The sequence below is a fragment of the Miscanthus floridulus genome, chromosome 16 (assembly GCF_019320115.1).
Source record: "Miscanthus floridulus cultivar M001 chromosome 16, ASM1932011v1, whole genome shotgun sequence".
Taxonomy (NCBI): Eukaryota; Viridiplantae; Streptophyta; class Magnoliopsida; order Poales; family Poaceae; genus Miscanthus; species Miscanthus floridulus.
In genome coordinates this window covers 11,553,880-11,573,653 of record NC_089595.1, presented here as the reverse complement: position 1 = coordinate 11,573,653, position 19,774 = coordinate 11,553,880, and the positions used below count along the sequence as shown (strand labels likewise).

Below are 19,774 nucleotides of genomic sequence, written 5' to 3'. Positions count from 1 at the left end.
TGATAATAAACTTGTTTTTTATTGTGAGAGAAAAATATTGTACCATGGACTGATAAGCCTTTCAAGCGATTCTCCATACAGGGCCATATATACACCGTGTTATACACCTCACCTTCCTTTTGGTGGTTGTTCGTGTGCGTGTGGCACACGTGCTTGCATGCACAGTCAAGTCCACCGTAGCATGACTATCCTAAATTAATCCTTATCCTGATCCGATCCAAAAACCTGCTTGCAGTTGCTAGCTCTATAAATACTACCCGTGCTTATTATTAGCCAGCAATACAAGCAGTTAGGGTCATCAAGGAGTTCTTCATCAACTCAAGTATACTCGGCATTACCATTATTATGTGAGTAATACTAACCTATTATCTTTAAGTTTACATGCATGTATATATTTATATTTATATTATATAGCTCATTTATTTCAAATGACCATGCACCACCACAGCTGAGGTACGTTGACAGCGCCGACGATGAGCTCCTCGGCGGAAGCGGAGCGCGGCGGCGCCAAGAAGTCATGGCCAGAGGTGGTCGGACTGAGCGTGGAGGAGGCCAAGAAGGTGATCCTCAAGGCCAAGAAGGTGCTGCCCGTCGGCTCGCCGGTGACCAAGGATTTCCGTCCCAACCGCGTCCGCAATCTTCGTCGACACCGTCGCCCAGACGCCCCGTGTCGGCTAGCCGATGCTGCATATAGCTAGCTAGCTTTTGTGCTCAGGAACTGAATAAATGAATAATTCAGAACGTCATGCAGATCAATGCTCATATGTATGTATGTATGCCAAGATGATCAATGCATTTTCTGTGTGGATCCAGATGGTTTCCTATCCTAAGCAAGGGCACTGACAGTGCTCCGACCATATCGTGGTGTCGGTTTCGAACTGACAGTGGGCAATAATCAGCAGTAATTCTTTTTGGTGGTGGGATAACCTGAAAAACCTTTCTGATTTCAAGAGCATAGCAGTTGTGGATGTGGAAATTAAAAATGGGAAAACCTGTATGTACTGGTAAGACAGATGCTGCCCTACCTGATTTTAAGAACAAAACCAAGTATAAAGCCATGTGTGCCCAGAGATCAATCACACACATATAGAGACAAATTACGAAAGTATTAAGCACAAAGCTTTATTACATCAGGTTTAATAATCCATTACATTAATATCAAAGTCTCAGCGAAAACGAAATAGATAACTAGACACTTCGGTAAACTCCTCCACCGCGCTCCTATACCGGCTGGCCAAATCCCCTCCCTCGATCCCGTCTAATCTGGATCTTCCAGATCAGATTTGACGGTCCCTAAGGGAATGTTTGGCCGTGCCTTTTTGCAGAAGACCCCCGCCTTTCTCCTTAATTTTGTCCGCCATCCCTGGCTCTATTTTAAATCCGATTTAGATTTATTTTAAATACAAAAATAATTTGCAATAATTACAAGATTGCCACCCAGAGTATATTTTCATCATATCTTCTCCATTTTAGATCCAATTTGAGTGCAATTTGCCTCTATGTGATCATAGCAATGCATAGATTAGATCTAAAAGCTTTTCAACCTCTTTTTCCATTGTTGGTGTACTGTTCTAATCTATAGTGTTTGTTTGCTATGCATGATTGCCTCTGGATGCTTGTGTGTTGCTGTGTGGATCGAGTATAGACGGTGAGCAATACGTGGGTGACCAGGAGTACTTCGTTGACGAGCAGTACATGGGTGACCAGGAGTACTTCGTTGATGACCCGAAACAGCAGGAGCCTTTTGAGCAATAGTCAGCATGGGACTATCCTTGTTACCTACACACCTTATAATCATTATAATAACCATTCGAAAGGTACCTTTGTTCCTATGTTCAAGTAACAAGGATAGTCCCATGCTATATTGCCTTGCTCAAAAGGCTCCTGCTAACTGTTCTGGGTCGTCAACGAAGTACTCCTGGTCACCCACGTATTGCTCACCGTTTGTACTCACACAGCAACACACAAGCATCCAGAGACAATCATGGATAGCAAACAAAGACTATAGATTCTAATAGTACACCAACAATGAAAAAAGATATTTGAAAAGCTTTTAGATCTAATTCATGTATTGCTATGATCAAATAGATGCAAATTGCACTCAAATCGGATCTAAAACGAAGAAGGTATGATGAAAATAGACTCTGGATGGCAATCTTGTAATTACCGTGAACTATTTTTGTATTTAAAATAATTCAATCGGATTTAGAACAAAGCCAGGGACAACGGGAAGAAATAAGAAGAAAGGAAGGGGTCTTCTGCAAAAAGGCCCGCGCCGAACTTATATGGTCTATTAGGGGCCGTCGGATCTGCTGGACGATCCAGATTAGATGGGATCGAGGCAGGGGATTTGGCCGGCCGGTACAGGAGAACCGGCGCGGTGGAGGCCATTGTCGGCGGCAAGTGTGCTCGCCGGCGAACATGGAAACAGCCCTAGAGGCCACGGTTTGGCTCGGGATCGGCACGAGAAGAAAGAGGGGATAACGGCGAACTCACCACGAGTGGTTTCGATGGCGGAGGTGGAGCAAAGTCGGTGTGGGGCTTGGAACCGCGGGTGGCGGTGCTCTGCAAACGACGACGACGGTTAGCGAGCGTCCAAGATCGAGAAAAAGAAAGGTAGGAAATTAGGCGACTTCGAGAACCCGACACGAAGCTCGGAAGAGGGACGAAAACGGCTACGAAGCGATGAATTCGAGCTCGGTGGCGGCGGGTTAGGGTTGCTGCGGCGCTGCGAGTTCGAGTCGGAGGGCGGCACGAGCTAGGGTTTGGGGTGGAGGCGGCGACAGAAGGGCTAGCTTATATAGGGGCCAAGGCATGCGGTACACACACAATCCCGACAAAATCGGGGTCGACACGACGATTTCCATCGGAACAGAGTCCGCATCGAAGACGAGCGCGAGGTAGGGGACACCGCTAACATGCGGGCCCAGAGTGGCAGTGGCACAGGGCGCGGGACCGGGCTGCCAGTGAGCCAAAGCGAGAGAGAGGTGAGGCGCACGCCTGCGCGGGCTTGAGCCAAAGAGGGAGAAAGGGAGCAGGCCGGCGCTGAGAAAACGGGCTGCGCAGGGAGGGAGCGAGGCAGGCCGAGCGGGCCGATGGCCGAGAGAGGGAGGAGGCAAAGGAAATTTCTTTTTCTTTTTAATCCCGAGTTTTGAAGAGCATTTTCAAATCCTTTTGAGTTTTGGTCAAAACCAGTCAATAAAAAAATAAGAATGCAGAAGCATGTATGCATCAACATGTATCTAGCCTTATGATGGATTTTAATTTAATAAAAAATATTATTTCCCTAAGTTTGAACGCTCACAAGAATACATAATTAAATCAATTTAACCTATTTTCAAAGAACGAAATATTTTGGGTGTTACAGTTGGTGTAACCAAGTTATGAGAATCAGCTCACCATAACTGTTCTCCTTTGCAAAAAAAATAAGCATATCTCTGATGAAAAAGCCAGTAACCAAGATGATTTCAGGTAGATTCTCCATATGCCAGTCTTAGCTTTCACACAGCTACAAATCATCTTACATAAGGTGGGAAGAATTGCAGCTGAATAATGATAGTGATACCTCGAAGTACATCTGGGGCTCCAATTTTGTACAATCAAGCGCTTACAAAGCCCCTGATAGGTCACTCACGGATACATGAGTCTTACCGGTGGCTATGGTATTGATTTTGTCAGCCAAAGCATAAGTTTTTTTGTCGTTCATCAAGGATAGGCTAAGCACGAGGAATATCCTGAAATGAAAATCATGGGTTTACCATCTTACAACTGTGTCCTGTGTAATCAGGATACCGAGAGGAAACTCTGTAGCACCTGTTCCTTCAATGTCAGTTTGCAAAGCAGTATTGTGAGCTTATCGACTTCGACATCCCCTCAAATGAGGATTTCCCTGACATCACAAGCTACTTCAAAGACAGGTTGTAGCCCCAATTTTGACTTAAACAATTCCGGCAGTGATGTCCTCGGCAATGAAGATTTGGAGTAGTATGAAAACACTAAAGAAGATGAATGAATAATGCATGTCACTCTGCTATTCAAATTAATTTTATGGCTGTGTGTTTCCTGTTGCTGTAACATAGTCTCATTTTCTTCTAATTGGTTACCTCAAAATAAATTAAGAAAGAGAAGGAAAAAGAATATAACTCAAGAGTATATAATCCAGGACTGCTTGGTAGTAGGCCATGTTCATGAGCAGTGATCAAGATCTGGATCATACGTAGTATCATGCATGTTCATTAAAGCTTCATCTGAAGTTTTGTTCATCTGTGTATACTACATTGCTCTCAAAAGAAATTTGTAGCAACTCACTGTACGTGTGCACTGTTGTAGATAGACATACACGAAAATTAAGCTAGTTTGTTCACCTGTCACCATCGATGCATAATGCAACTCCTGCGAATGCGTGGCTGTAATAGTCACACGTATATATTAAGCTTAAATTAATCTTCAGTAGTTCAGTATCTCTCTTAGTGATTGAAAAGTGGACCCATCTCAAACAAACACGCCTGCATGCACCACTGTGCAATAGTATATACTATTCGGCACAATGATTAAAAAAAACTATTCGCCACATGCATTGGGGTTCGGATCGGAGCGAGGAATCAATTATTATTGAATACATACCTGCAAATGTTTTCCGGACTAAAAATGATTACTATCTAGAGAAAGTAACATACTACCTCTGTGCTCAAAAGATGTAACTATGGTATGAATGTTTAATGTTTCACCAAGTTTATAGTAAATAGTATTCACATTTATGATTCAAAATCAATTTATTATAAAAATACATTTCATAATTAATTTAACGATATTTTTTGATATTATAAATATTTATATTTTTTATCTATAATTGGTCAAACTTGGTATACTAAAACATGATACTGTTTCAGAATTGTATTCTTTTGGGGACGGAAGGAGTACCTACAAAGTTTATTGATTGTGAAACGAAAATGATTTGCTGACTAGTCTCTTGTACGATGCCACTGCTGCTAGCCTATATGTAAACCATTGCCGTACGGAGCACAAGACACAATTGAGCCTTACATTTCCCAAAACACAAACGTACTGTCATGGCCACCTTCTACTTGAAACCCGATTCAGATCGGCTGACTTCAACCCATCGATGTATGGCTGCAACCGTCCATTTGCATCCAACGGTTTGACTCTCCACGCTTTCCATCTAGCAGGCCACGCTGCTTGTCCAGCCCATGGAAGCCCACCGCGCAGAGCTGCAACGGGGGAGGGCAAGGCGGAGAGGTTTGGGGCTGGTACTGGTCCGTTTTGGTTCACTGCGCAGAGCTGATCCGTTTTGGCTCACGGAGCAAAGCTGGTCCGTTTTGGCTCACGAAGCCAATTATAAAGATTAAAAAGGGGTGAATTATTATATATTTCTACCAACATATACTTTTGCTACTGACCGAATTCCACTTGTACTGGGAGAATTGATACTTTGCAGAATTGTGTTAGAGCATATAGGCTATCTGAAATATAACATAATTTTTCCAAGAATTGTTCCCAGAACACTTGTACCATATATATGATAATGTTGGAATATAGAAAATGCACTGCTGATTTTTGAAAGTTCACAGTCTGCATAAAGATGTTCTTGTACTACTGCTTCTAGTATCAAGTGCATATGAAGCTGCAAAAAATGTATCATGACTGAACTTTATAATTCACCCATGAAACCAAAAGCTATACAATTCCCATATTGTCTAAAAGGTCATGAATCTGCAAAGCATCACCACCAATCCAAAAGCTCCAAAAACACCCCTGGAAATCAGCATTAAGATCACCGGTGCTTTCTCTCTGCAGAATAAAAGAACAAAGTATTAAACTCTTTACATTCTTTTGGACATAAAAAATCATCACTTAGAAATATTACCATCAATAGTTCAGAGAAAGCATTAATAGTCAAGTATGATTCGGTCATCCCTTCATTGGGACATGAAGTGCTAGGAGGCATATCCTGTACTGCTGTAGTTTCTTGTGCCAATTTAGGTGCAGATTCTTGTGCCTTTCAATAAAAGAGAATAAAAGTTACACAACTGAATATTTTTACAACTAAACACAAATAATGTTTTTGGTGCAGATACATACCATTGAACCCTTATCATTCTTCTTGCTGCCTTTCTTTGCAAATTTGCGCTTCTTATCAAGCCAAGTTCTTTTGCGTTTTGAGGTTTTTGTTTGCACATCCTTTTTCTTCAGGCGTGCTGTACTCAACAAATCACTTGATGGAGTAATATTCATGGGAACTGTGACTGCCTCCACATTATTAGTGCAACCATTAATTTCTTCTTCAACTTGCTTGCTAAGAATGTCAAGTGCATTGTTTACTAACAAGATACACCCTGGATGGCTGGCCGCTCTATGTGCTAAATTCTGAAATTTGCGCGACATATTTTTGTAATGAATCATTTCATCTAATTTTGGATTCTCTATTATGTCTTGGCCTTTGCTGTCATGTATTGTGCCGCTACGTGCTTCACGTGTCCATCGCTTGAGTACATATTGTGTGGGTAGTGATTTGATATTCATCAAATCAAGGACTTTTAGAGCATGTGCACATAATATTCCAATTCTACTAAACTGCCCACAACTGCATGTACTGGTTTGTTCTACAGGATCACCAATAACTTTATACTCCTTCTCCAATGTACAAGTTCCATCAAAACTCCCAATTGACACAAGATATTCATGGTCACCTTCTAATGCCGTGGTACATGCTGCCATGGACCTTTCGTATTCACCTTGAAAAGCTTCGAATATTACTGGTGTGTATAGCTTGCTAGCTTGGATTAGCATAGGTGTCCTCATTTTGATTCTAGGTAATTTTTTCCTTGATTCAAATTCAGAATTCAGCTCATTATTTCTTTTATCTTCCACCAACCTTTCAAAATGCTTAAGGAACCGAATTATATCAAAATCAGATTTGAAATGTCTCTTCATATCGCTATTTAGACTCTCACTCAATTGTGTGCTTCTCATGCCTAATGTGAAGACATTCTTCATGAAACATTCAGCTCATTTTTCCTTCAACTTATATATACTATCCAACCAAGTTTGTTTGTTCGTCTTTGTCCTCATCGTATTGAATTCATGATCAAATGTTCCCTCATCTTCATACTCATACATACATGCACTAAAATCTGCGAGAATACTAGGTTCTTCCTGGCTACCTTCATCTACATTTTTGGCTGAAGATCTTGTTTTCTTCTTGCTGCCCTCAACTATATTTTTAGGAGAAACACTTGATTTTTCATTTTCAGCAAGATGTTTGACAGCATTCTGCATAATATGGAATGTACACAAACCATGCCATGCTTCTAAAAACACCTCCTTAACTGCTTTTCCCATTGCATAATCTTGATCAGTATAGATTGTTTTTGGTTGCTTTCTATTATGTGCTTTCAGGAAGGTCTGAAATAACCACTTGAATGACTCAAATGTCTCATCATACATTAGAGTAGCACCAAAAACCACTGTTTTCCTAAAATGATTAAACCCAACAAATACACCAAAAGGCCTACTCTCTTTGTTTGTTCCAAAAGTAGTGTCAAAACTAACAACATCACCAAAATATGCATAGTCAGTGAGCATTTTAGCATCTCATGGACAAAAATATCCATGGACACTCTCTACAAATAAATGATTAGAAAATGTTATGTGTGCTGCTAAGTAAAAATGTGAACAACTATAGGATCTCATGGACAAAAATGAAAAGCCATGGTGTAACACACCTTTTCTCTTCCATCTTAAATATCCAGATTTAGTTTTGATGCAGATTTTCCATCTCAATTATGCAGATTTTCCATTGAATCAAACCCTAAACAATAGAATGAGTCACTAGGGAGGACAAAAAGGAACCAAATCAGAGTAACCTGGAACCTGAGCACCTGGGCATCTAAGCACGCACGTGAGGATGCAGAACAACGAGACGATGGCCGGCCGGCACTTGAGCATGCAGGACGACGAAGACGATCACCTTGTGCCTTCCCCTCGCGGTTCGCGCCAAAAACATGAGCAGCCTCGCGCCAAAGGAGTCAGGGGCTGCGCCAAAAAGCATCTCTGCGTCAAAAGGAAAAAAAAACGAGAGCACAAACAGGCCGTCTCTTCATGGGCCGAGGACCAAATAGCTGTAAGCATTCGTCTCCTGCTGCAGCCCTCCGATGGGGAGTGGATGGACTGATTTTGACGACTGCAGCCAAACGTCGTTTCCAGTGAAGTCAGCCGATCTGAATCCCTTCAAACCACAACCGTGAAGCAGCAGCAAAAGCAGGAGATGCCATATTGCTCCAGCTCCTGCTGCTGCATCACAGCTGCTCAGGCGATGCCCAAGCATTTCATGGAGGTGGCAGCAGCCGCGGCGGCAGCACGCCATCATGTTGCAATGCCACCAACGGCAACAAGATGAGGGTGACTACCGCCTGCGCCAAAACACCGGCATCTTCCACCCATCCATCTGGGGAGATTTCTTCCTTGGCAGCTCCACCAACCCTGCAGCTTCATCACAACAGGAGGTTTATTAGTTCACCGATACATAACTCTCCTTCATTCCTTTGTATACACATGTAGTTACCAAATTCTTGAAACTAATTAATGAACTGAAGAAGTGGTAGTTAGATTTCAGTTGCATTTCATTATTATGATGAGTTTAACTATGTAGTGTTTTCAGCAGACTCATGACCAGATGGCAAAACAAGCCGACAGACTGAAGGAAGAAGTGGCCGAAATGATGACCACTTCTACTACTGATGCATCTCATCAAGAGAAGAGAAGTGATAGTAGTAGCCTGCAAGAGAGGCTGCACCTCATCGATGCATTGGAGCATCTATGCTTGGATCACCTGTTCGAAGACACTACCGGACTCCTTGAGTTTGCCGAGTGCCCGAAACACTCGGCAAAAGACATAAAACACTCGGCAAATGGTTCGCCGAGTGTAACACTCGGCGAACAGCACTCACCATAAACAGTGACGGCAAAGCCAACTTTGCCGAGTGTCTTTTATCGGGCACTCGGCAAAGTTGAAACCGAAAAAAACCCGAAAAAAATGGAAATTTTTACCCAAAAAAAATGGAATTTTTTTTATTGATGGAGGCCCCCACCGGCCAGCGCCCACCCATCTCCGATATTTTTCGCGTGAATTTCATGGCTACGCGGCCGACGCGATTCGAACCCGAGACCTCCCGCTGTGCACGTACCAGCACTACTACTACACCACACTCTCACTTGTGTCTGGATTCCATTTTAGTTCCCAATATATTATACTAAACCGAGTGTAAATTGCATGTTTGAGGCCCTAAACGAATTCAAATAAAAAAGTTGTAAACTACAAAGTTTTATAATTTTTCGAGATCTACACTTTTAGTTTAGAAAGTTTTTCCATCCAAGGTCGTTTACAAAATTTGAATTTTAAAATTTTGAAATTCAAACACAGTTTTGCATGACAAGATGTTTTCAAATCAAAAAGTTGTCAACTACAATGTTTCATAACTTTTCGAGATCTACAGAGTTTATTTTGGTTGTTTTTTCATCCGAGGTCGTTTGAAAAGTTCGAATTTTAAAATTTTGAAATTCAAACGCAGTTTTCTATGACAAGATGTTTTCAAATCAAAAAGTTGTCAACTACAATGTTTCATAACTTTTTGAGATCTATAGAGTTTATTTTGGTTGTTTTTTCATCCAAGGTCGTTTGAAAAGTTCGAATTTTAAAATTTTGAAATTCAAACGCAGTTTTGCATGACAAGATGTTTTCAAATCAAAAAGTTGCCAATTACAAAGTTTCATAACTTTTCGAGATCTACAAAGTTTATTTTGGTTGTTTGGTCATCTGTTCATCCGGCATGGTCGTTCTAACATTGTTCACAAATCTTATATATCTCTCTTGTAGTTTCATAAACTACAAGAGAGATGTTAGATTTGTGAACAAATTTATTTTCACTTTGTCGTATGAAGAAAAGACCAAAACAAACATTGTACATCTTGATGAGTTATACAACTTTGTAGTTGAAAACTTTTTCATTTGAATTAACTTACTGCTTCAAAATGTGCTTTGAAATTTTCTTTGCCGAGTGTCAAAAAAAAAATAACACTCGGTAAAGAAGCTCTTTGCCGAGTGTCAAAAAAAAAACACTCGGACAAAGAGCCTCTTTGCCGAGTGTCAAAAAAAACACTAGGCAAAGAGCCTCTTTGCCGAGTATAAAAAAAAACACTCGGCAAAGGCGTCTTTATCGAGTGCCCGAAAAACAACACTCGGCAAACCACCTAGCACTCGGCAAACAGCCGGTCTCCGGTAGTGAGGAGAGATCAGTGCTGCACTTGCACAGATTGAGAATGCTGATGTCAGTGGCTATGATCTTGGGACAGTAGCTCTAGTTTTTTCTACTGCGAAAACATCGATACAAGGTCTCATCAGGTAGCAATTAATGAACAATTTGTGCATTGTTAGCATATTAATTAGATACAAGGTGATTTATGTTTCATGGTCTATGTTAATAATACTCCCACCGGTCTAGTTTGTAAGACATTTCCTTATGTCAAGGGTCAACCTTTATAATCTTTGACCAATAGTTCGGCCAATAATTTTAAACTATCGTAATACAGCCCTGATACTATTGTATTTCTCTACACCTAAAAAAACTCTAAAGTAATCATCTACCCAGTGATACCAAATCACGCCTATATCCGTATAACACACGGTCTACCAGACATGTCCTGCGTCAAAAGTCCCAAGTCGAACCGCGCCAGAAGTCCGACGAAATCCTGCACCTGTGCCACTGCCAGGCCTCCTTGCCTTGTACCCTGCTATCCTACTGGCAGCCGTGCGTTGCCATTGCCACCTTGCCACCAACTAGCCTTCAGTGCGAGCGTACAGATGGACCTTGAATGATTATATTGCCCTTCGTGAGGAGTCCTCTAGCGTACGGCCGGAAGAGGAGGACGTCTATGCCTATATGATCTTTTTATAAAACTAGATGATTCTCCTAATGTTAAACGGGAGCACAAAAATATGTACGAGATGTCTTATATTGTGTTAAAATTCTTACCAAGTCAGGCATGTGTTTATAAATAATCTTTTGTGTTAAGATTTTTTAATGGAGAAACATTGTTCGAGTGGTGCATGGATAGGACGAGCACAGCGCAGGTATGTGACCGAGTCATTCACACTTAGTGGTATTATTTTTTTACCGTTGCAACACACGGGCACATCCCTGTCCAATACGAATCGTACTACACTCGGAGCTCACATGTCCGCGTCCTACCCGGTTACGATACGAAGACCAGATCCACGTGTCCGCGTCCAATACAAAGTTCTTGGAGCTCATGTCTCTATGTCCGATTAGTAATGTTCAATTCAAAAATTATGACCCGGTGCAATGCACGGACATATATCTAGTGTAATAAAATGTACTTACTATTAATAATCATAAGTTTATAATCATAAACTATATATAAAATAAATAAATGGTCAAAGTCTAATTTTGGATACCGTGCCATGCGAGACTATGTCTTAGGTCTGGTTTAGTTCCCAAAAATTTTCACCCCAAACTATCACATCGAATCTTGCGGCACATGCATGGAGTATTACATATAGACGAAAAAACTAATTGCACAGTTTGGTTGGAAATCGCGAGACGAATGTTTTAAGACTAATTAGTCCATGATTAGCCATAAGTGCTATAGTAACTAACATGCGCTAATGATGGATTAATTAGACTTAATAAATTCGTCTCGCAGTTTTCAGGCGAGCTATGTAATTAGTTTTTTTATTAGTATCCGAAAACCCCTTCCGACATCTCCGAAACATCCGATGTGACATCCAAAAATTTTTATTTCGCGAACTAAACACACCCTTATAAACTGGACCGGCCAGAGTAGCATTATTTGTCAGAACTGATGAAGCAGACAGGCATGTCTCAAATGTGATAAAATAACAAGAAGATATGCTGGGCATGTGGTGCTACAGTGCATGGACTGTGGCAACGTTATGTCTAATCTTTATAGCTCAAATATGAAAATTGTTTTTTGAAAGCATGCTATACTTTCTTCTAGTTCTAAAAAGCAGCTGATATTTTGACAAATTCTATGTCATATTCCAGATGTGTTTGTGAGGTTCAAAGATGAAGAGGGAGGTTTTATTGCAGACAGTCCTAAAAAGCCTACTAAACCTTTACAATGCTGCGCATCTGAGGACCCATGGAGAGATAATACTTGACCAGGCCATACTATTCAGCCAAAAGCACTTAGAAACAATGATGCCCTACATGGAGGATTCATTAGCAGGTTAAATAAAATCTGCACTTGAGATCCCCCTCCCTAGAAGCGTTAGAATTTATGAGTTGAAGTATTACATCTCAGCATATGAGAAATACACCATGATGCCTGAGAAGGTGTTGAAACTTGCAAAGTTGGACTCAAATATTATGCAGCTCCATCATCAACATGAGTTGTGTATCATTACAAGGTGAAGCAATTATTTTCATTAGAAAATATTAAATAATTATTTCCCAAATTACAAACTAGTTCCATGATTGACAATATTATTGCCTCTAATGTATTTAAAGGTGGTGGATGTAACACCGTAAAAGTTGCAATATTTTAACGTAGGAGAATTTGATTTATTATGCATTTTTGTGGGCATTTGAATTTAGGAAAATAATAATTTTGTTAAAAATAAAATCAAATATAGGTTCACAATCATGTGTGTGCATTCATGCCGCTGCATATTATTTTGTATTGTGTGATTTGAAATCGGATTCCAAATTGAATCGAATTTGCATTCAAAATTGATTTTGAAATTGCTTTGGAAAAATTAGAAAAGGAAAAATGAATTTCCCTCCCTCCTTTCTCCCTTTCCCTGTTTTCGGCCTGGTTGGCCTGCGCCCATGGCCGTTTTCTCCCGCCGGCCCACTCGCGCCCCGCTCCTTCCGCGCTGGCCCAGTTCGGCTTACCTTCCCGCGGGCCGTCCTTCTCCCCGCATGGGCCTACACTCCCGCGGCCAGGGAGCGCCGGCCCAGCTTCGCAGCCAGCAAGGCCCGCAGCGTGCCCCTCCTTTCCTTCCTCTCGCTGACAGTCCGAGCCTGCTCGTCAGGGCGTCTTCTTCCTCGCGCGTAACCAAGCCGGACACCGCCGCTGTCCGAGTTCGTGCCGCCCCCGTCTCCCTCCGCTTGCCGTGTATCCCAAGGCTCCAGGGCCTTAAATACCGGATGCCTGTGCCCGCCGCCTCCATCCCAAGCTCCTGCGATTGCAGCCACCTTCGCCGAGCCGCCGCCTAGCCCTAGCGCCGCCGTCGTTGTCGGGATTGTGCAGCCACCGTGCGCCTTCGTTGGCTTCCCACTCGTTCTTTCTGTTTCGGTGAGTTCCCCACCCTCTCCTCTCTCTCCTGGACCTCTCCATTCGAAAAACCGTGCACCATAGGCTCTTAACTGTCTTCTCCGATGAGCTCTTAGCCGTTCCGGCCATGGCGCCGCTGCGCCCGTCATGTTTCGGCCGGCCGCCGTCGTTTCCTCCCTGCTCGCTTCTATCTCGGCCGTCCAAATCTAATCCGACGGCTCATATCGAAGGATACCCCTTCGCTACGAGATTTGCAAAAACCCCCTTATAATTATTTGAGTCTTAACCCGCGGTCCATAGCGTCTTTCCAGATTTCGTTTTCTTCTTTTGAAAGCATACTTTGGTTCGGTTAGATCTAAAATACGTTTTCACTTATTTACAGTTTTGCCACCAATCTTGTTTTAGCCATAAAATCTCTGTTTTAACTCCGATTTGATCCGTTCAAGTTGCGTTAGGTTCTTAATTAAGTAATCTACATGTTCATATTACTGTTAAGCATGTTTTCAACTTTTAAATTTTGAGGTTAGATTTAATCTATTATTTTACTAAAGGAAAACTTGTTTAACTCGTAGCTTCTTTGTTTTAGCTCTAATTTTTGTGATCTTCGCGTCTGTGTGTTTGTAGTGAGACGTAGATTCGTTTTTCAAAATTTTCATCTTGATTTTGTTGTTGGTGTACTGTTCTAATCTATAGCTTTTGTTTGCTATGCATGATTGCTTCTGGATGCTTGTATGTTGCTGTGATTATCGGGTATAGACGGTGAGCAATTCGTGGGAGATCAAGGGTACTACTTTGACGAGCAGGATCAGTAGGAGTACTTTGCTCAAGGCAAGTATAGCATGGGATAATCCTTGTTTCCTATTTACTTTAATACATTAAATTCATGTTGCATGTGTCGCCTTGATATGGATTCCCTAGAATTGAACTTATACCTTGTCACCTATGGGATATGCATTGGGTAGCTTTGCTAGTGCTCAATTAAACCATGATCTTGTGACTTGACTAATGGTATATGCAATAAACATTAAAATATGACTTTTTAGCAACTTGGAAAATAGGGGGCTGAAGTATTTAGCTACTTTCTAAATGCTTCAAATTCCTCTCCCTAAGGATTTATCTGTAAGTGATTATCCGGGACTTATAGTACAGCTATGAGGGCTACATGGCTCTGGCTTTAGCTCAGTGTGAGGACCTTTTCTAGCTTGTTAGTGGTTACGTTTATTGGCGTAAGAATGGCTTGACGAATCGGGTATAGTGTGACCTCTGTCCCCATGTGTATAGGATGCGCGTCAATGTGCTATCGGGAAGGGGGGCTCTACATCTGTTTGCCGAGTGAATCTAATGGCCCTAACTTGTTAGACGAACCTTTGAAAGGCTTCATAGTGACCCTTACCTGCTCATCTTGAAAGTATTTTGGGAGTAATTAACCTGGGCATATGGGTATCACGACTCACAGTGAAAGTGTACAACCTCTGCAGAGTGTAAAACTGGTATATCAGCCGTGCTCACAGTTACGAGCGGCCTTAAAACCCTTACGTAATAGATAAACACTAAGAATTATCTGTTTATGCTATTCATTATTCATGTTTACATTGATCATGTGTTTTGCATTGAGAATTGAAACAACTTGTTGCTACTCTTAAGCTAAAATTGTGATAACTAAAAGCTGAATGCTGTTAAACCTGTGTCAAGCCTTTTGAGCCTCGTGAACCCCATGTTATATTTGTTGAGTACGACATGTACTTACGCTTGTTTATTTTTATTATTTGGATAAAAATCCTGGATGGGTAACAGATGGCTATGGTAATGATGATTTCCCTGATAATTACTAGACTTGTGGTCAACCAGTTGATGTCCCTGTGATATGGAGCTTCCGCGAGAGATCTTTTTTTACTTCCGCTACATTTATGTGAAAACTCTGTTCGTGATGTAATAAACACTTGTGACGAATAGTATTCATAATTTGTCGGCTTATTTGTGTGACTGATCTCTGGGCGCACATAAGATTTTGCATCCTATTTTATCCTTAAAATCGGGTGTGACAGTGGAAGGGTGTACAAGTTGAATCGAGGCTTCCATTTGTTCGAGATAGACTTGTGGAGTGCTATTTGTGGGCCTTAGGAGTATACTATGAATCATGTTATTCACGAGGGAGAATAATATTGACAATGATTTTTGCCATTGTAACTATCTTGGACTATATTTATGATTCTTATGCAACTCCAAAAGAATGTATATTATTTACCAAGTGCATTGAAAGGTTCGTATTGCTTTCTTACGTACGAATATCTTATGTTAGGTTCACAGAATGAAGTTACATATATCTTTACATTGGAACTTGCAAAGAATAACAACACAGGAAAATATGTGCTACTTTTATCTAGCGAATAAGTTATATATATGTTCAGTAAAACAAATAGGATTATCAAAGTTCTATATATATGAAGATAGAAAACTAGAGAGTTTATTGTTTCCTTGAGATAAATATATTGCGATGGTCATAAGTTATGCCTTTTTGGTCAATCTTTGTTAGCTCCAACATGTGGTCAGCATCAAATGTTCCAGCTAGCTTTGGGGCAAACCAATAACATATAAAGGAATAATTAGATAATCACATTGCACTAAAAAGTTTAAGCATATATATCTATCATTATGATAATATAGAGAATTCATTTGTTTTCCTGAATTTTCATGTGCAGGTGGGATACAAAGGGTGCAAATGATCTCCCAGAGTGCATGAAGTTCGCTTTGGGGAAAATATTGGATAGCTATGAAACCATTGCAAATATGCTTCACCAGGATGAGAGTTATCGTATCCCATACCTAAGATACTTAGTAATGACTTTTTCCTTCCTCATGTACATAATTCATTTTCAGGTCTCACTCTGAATAATTATCTGCAAAAGCGTATGTTATATGTAGTTAGCTACTAGCCTTGCATAATAACTTGATGTTGCTATCAGTGCAAACATGTTTTGTAAACACACACTCAAACTAGCTTTTAAATATTTGAAAATTGGCAATATATTTACTCTCATAAATTTACAGACAAAAGACCTTGTTAGAGTCTACCAGATGGAGGTCAAAATGCTTGAAGAAGGATACATTCCAGAGTCTGTTGAGGAGCATCTTAAGGTTTCATCAAGAACTAGCGCATGCTCCCTTTTGTCATGTTCTTCATTCATTGGGATGCATGATGATGTAGCAACAGAGGATTGCTTGGATTGGGTTTCTAGTGTTCCTAATAAAATGGTCCAGGCACTTTCCGTAATTCTCAGACTAGGAGATGACCTCCAATCATATGAGGTAATATCTCTCAATCTTTAGCTTAAATGATAACTTTGAAGTCTGAGAGCAGACTGATAACTGGCATTTTTAGTTTGCACTTTGACCTTGGTATTACTCACATCAGTACATAACATAGTTGTGTTCCCATCTAGCAATGCTGAGGGACTTTTCTTGACAACCTGATATGGATGTTTCTTTGCATGAGTTCTACCTTATTTCTTACCAATATCTTTCAATATTTCACTTCATGCAGCGAGAGCAACTGATCCCTCATGTTGCTTCGACAATCGATAGCTATATGAAGGAGCACAATGTTTCAATTGAAGTTGCACGTGAGCAGATACACAAACTAAAAGAGGAATCATGGAAAGATTTTAACAGCGAGTGGCTGAATCCAGATAATTCCTATCCAAAGCCACTATTGGAGCGGATATTCAACTTGACAAGGACAATGGAGTTCATGTACAATCAAGAGGATAATTTCACAAATTGCTGCAACCTGAAGGATACTATCCATTCGTTATTGATGGAACCATTTCTCATTCCAGTTTAGTATTTTGCCATTGGCAACCAGCAAATAAACTGTTATGGTACAGTATAGTATTAGGTTTTTTCTACACAAACTTGTAGCTACTCGCATCGTCAATGTACCACTATGTGTATATATGACAGCATACTCATTTACCATTTTTCTTATTTCTCTATTTACACATTGTCATAAACTTCAAAGTGAAATATACAAGAAAAGTTTAAAGCATGTCCTATTATTTAGTATGTTGTTATACTTACATACTGGTGCATAATTCATAAATATAGGTGTATGTCCAAATAGTCTACGTATACTCACATACTCTTTCTATGTACTGTCCAAGATAGGTAGTAGGATCACACACTCAATGCTCATCTCATCCCTTGGGTTACTAGGATCACATATAGGTGAGAGTAGTTACATACATATAGTGTGGGGTCACTATATACCCAATCATATCTTTGGGTTACTTGGGAATTTCGAGAGTTCCTCCAACTAATAAACCCCTTCCAATTCGATGATTTCATCCAAAAAACTGATTAAGAGATGTGTGTTGTAAGTTGTAACACGGCCTCCGAGAGTAGCGGAGACCTACGCGGTCGGCAGTTCGCAAAGACGCCGACCGATCACCTAAGCGAAGGCCCAGCCACCACGCCTCCAGACCCTGACCCTGGAAAGATGATAGTTTCTCAGACTGTGCTTGCAGGACGCTGCAAGTGACCTCGGCGGAGGCTCCGCTCGTTAGGCGTGCAGGCACCTCCGGACGAAGCGGGCGGAGGCCGTCCCACTGATAGGCTAATCAAATGCCAACGTCTAATATGTGTGTGTAGGTAAGCAGAGGAGGGCGCTCATGGACGGCGCTGGCACTCCGGTTCGGCCTCCGCTCATATGGGCGGAGGCCCGAGCAGGAGCATGACTGAACCGGGCGTCGGAGGTCGGTGGCCTTCAGCGCCCCTGAGGAGGAGACCGACGGCGAAGGGCCAAAGGTCCATCAACGAATCCTGAGGCCTGCTAGGCCGGTTGGTCGCGCAGGCCCAGTATCTGATAGCAGCGTGACAAGATTAGCCCCGAGACAAAGAGCAAGTAGAGGAATATTCCTAGAATGTACTGTAGCAGTTGAGGGGCACTGTTGTAAGCACCGCAAAGGCGGTAGTTGAGCCCTATAAATAGGGAACACTTGTAACAGTACGGGGAAGTTGGTGAATATATTAATGAAACCACAACATTATGTGTCAGTCCCTTACACGCCCACTTGCCGTGCCAACCTTTTCTAAAGCTTCCGCCCGATTACTGCATTCATCGGGTGGAGGCCCCTACCACTTCCTCACCGTCTGAGACTCTAAGTCTCAACATTGGCGCCCACCGTGGTTTGGCCAAGGCAAACCAACGATGGCAGGGAAAAGAAAAACCACCACCAGAGCAGCAACGACCACGGGTCGGAGAGGAAGGCCTAGGCGCACCACTCGTAGCACCTACGCAACCTTGCCAGCGGAGGATGACACCAGAGCAGATGCCCAGGGTCAACCACCGGAACCCCAAGATCCAGAGATTCAAGATCCGGAGGCCCAACCAAATTCAGGCACAACACTCGAGCAAGAACTGCAATAGCTGCAAGAACAGTTGCAAAGAGCGCAACAAGAAAGGTACAGAATGGTAGTAGCATTCGTAGCTAATCAGCAAGCTACTCAAGCGTCAGCACAAGTAACAGAAATAAGGCAGCAGTTGGCAGTCCTACATGCTGAGATGTTAAGTATGCAGCATGCAGTACCAGCGTCAACCTCCGCAATCCCAGCCTCCGCAGCAACAACAACTGCAACCATATCACAAGGGCCTCCGCCAGTGATCAGCCCGACCACGATGCCATATTAGGTGATGCGGAGGCCTATCGATCCCAAGTCCCCACTCTCTGAAGGCATACAACAATCGCCATGACCAACGGCGTACAAGCCAATCACACTACCAAAGTTCAACGGAAAGACAGACCCCCATCAGTTCATTATGAGTTGCGAGGCAGCAGTAGCCTCCGCCGGCGGAGACGACGCCGTCCTGGCAAAGTCATTTGTTATTGCTGCCGAAGGTGACGCGTTGGCTTGGTACTCCATGCTCAAACCAAGCACGGTCTATTCTTGGGAAAACCTCCGGGACAAGATATTGGCAAATTTCAAGGGGCTAACAGCATAATCGCTGACATCCATAGATCTGTTCTAGTGCAAGCAAATGCAGGGAGAGACACTACACGACTACTTCCAGAAATTCGTGCAACTAAAGGCGAAGGCACCAGACGTCCCAGACAAGATCGCCATTGAAGCAGCGATCAAAGGCCTCTGAATCAGGCCGTTCGCAGCACACCTAGCAAGAAAGAAACCAACTTCCATACAACAGTCGTATGACGAGTTCGAGAAATACTGCAGATCAGACAATGACCTCTGGAAAAGGCTGGAGGAGTAGGGTCAAAACAGACAGCAAAACAACAGCAAAAACTCCCAGAAGAGCTATACGAACCAGAATGCATCAAATCATAAACCAGGCCAGGGGCAAGTGCTCAGCATCGAGGGTCAACCTTACCCCGAACAAGGGCAACTGGCAGCGCCAGCAGGGCCGGAGACCTAGACCAGGAACCAA

The 19,774-nt window shown here is 42.1% G+C and overlaps 1 long non-coding RNA gene and 1 pseudogene across 1 annotated transcript; both read left to right on the top strand.

Moving 5' to 3' along the window:
• The first annotated feature begins 292 nt into the window (after positions 1–292).
• Positions 293–808, top strand: LOC136513808 (uncharacterized). Its single transcript, XR_010773442.1, has 2 exons — positions 293–347; positions 449–808. It is a non-coding gene; the product is annotated as an uncharacterized lncRNA (long non-coding RNA).
• Positions 809–8,171: 7,363 nt separating this feature from the next.
• LOC136510271 (alpha-terpineol synthase, chloroplastic-like) lies at positions 8,172–17,176 on the top strand (annotated as a pseudogene).
• The last annotated feature ends 2,598 nt before the right edge of the window (positions 17,177–19,774 follow it).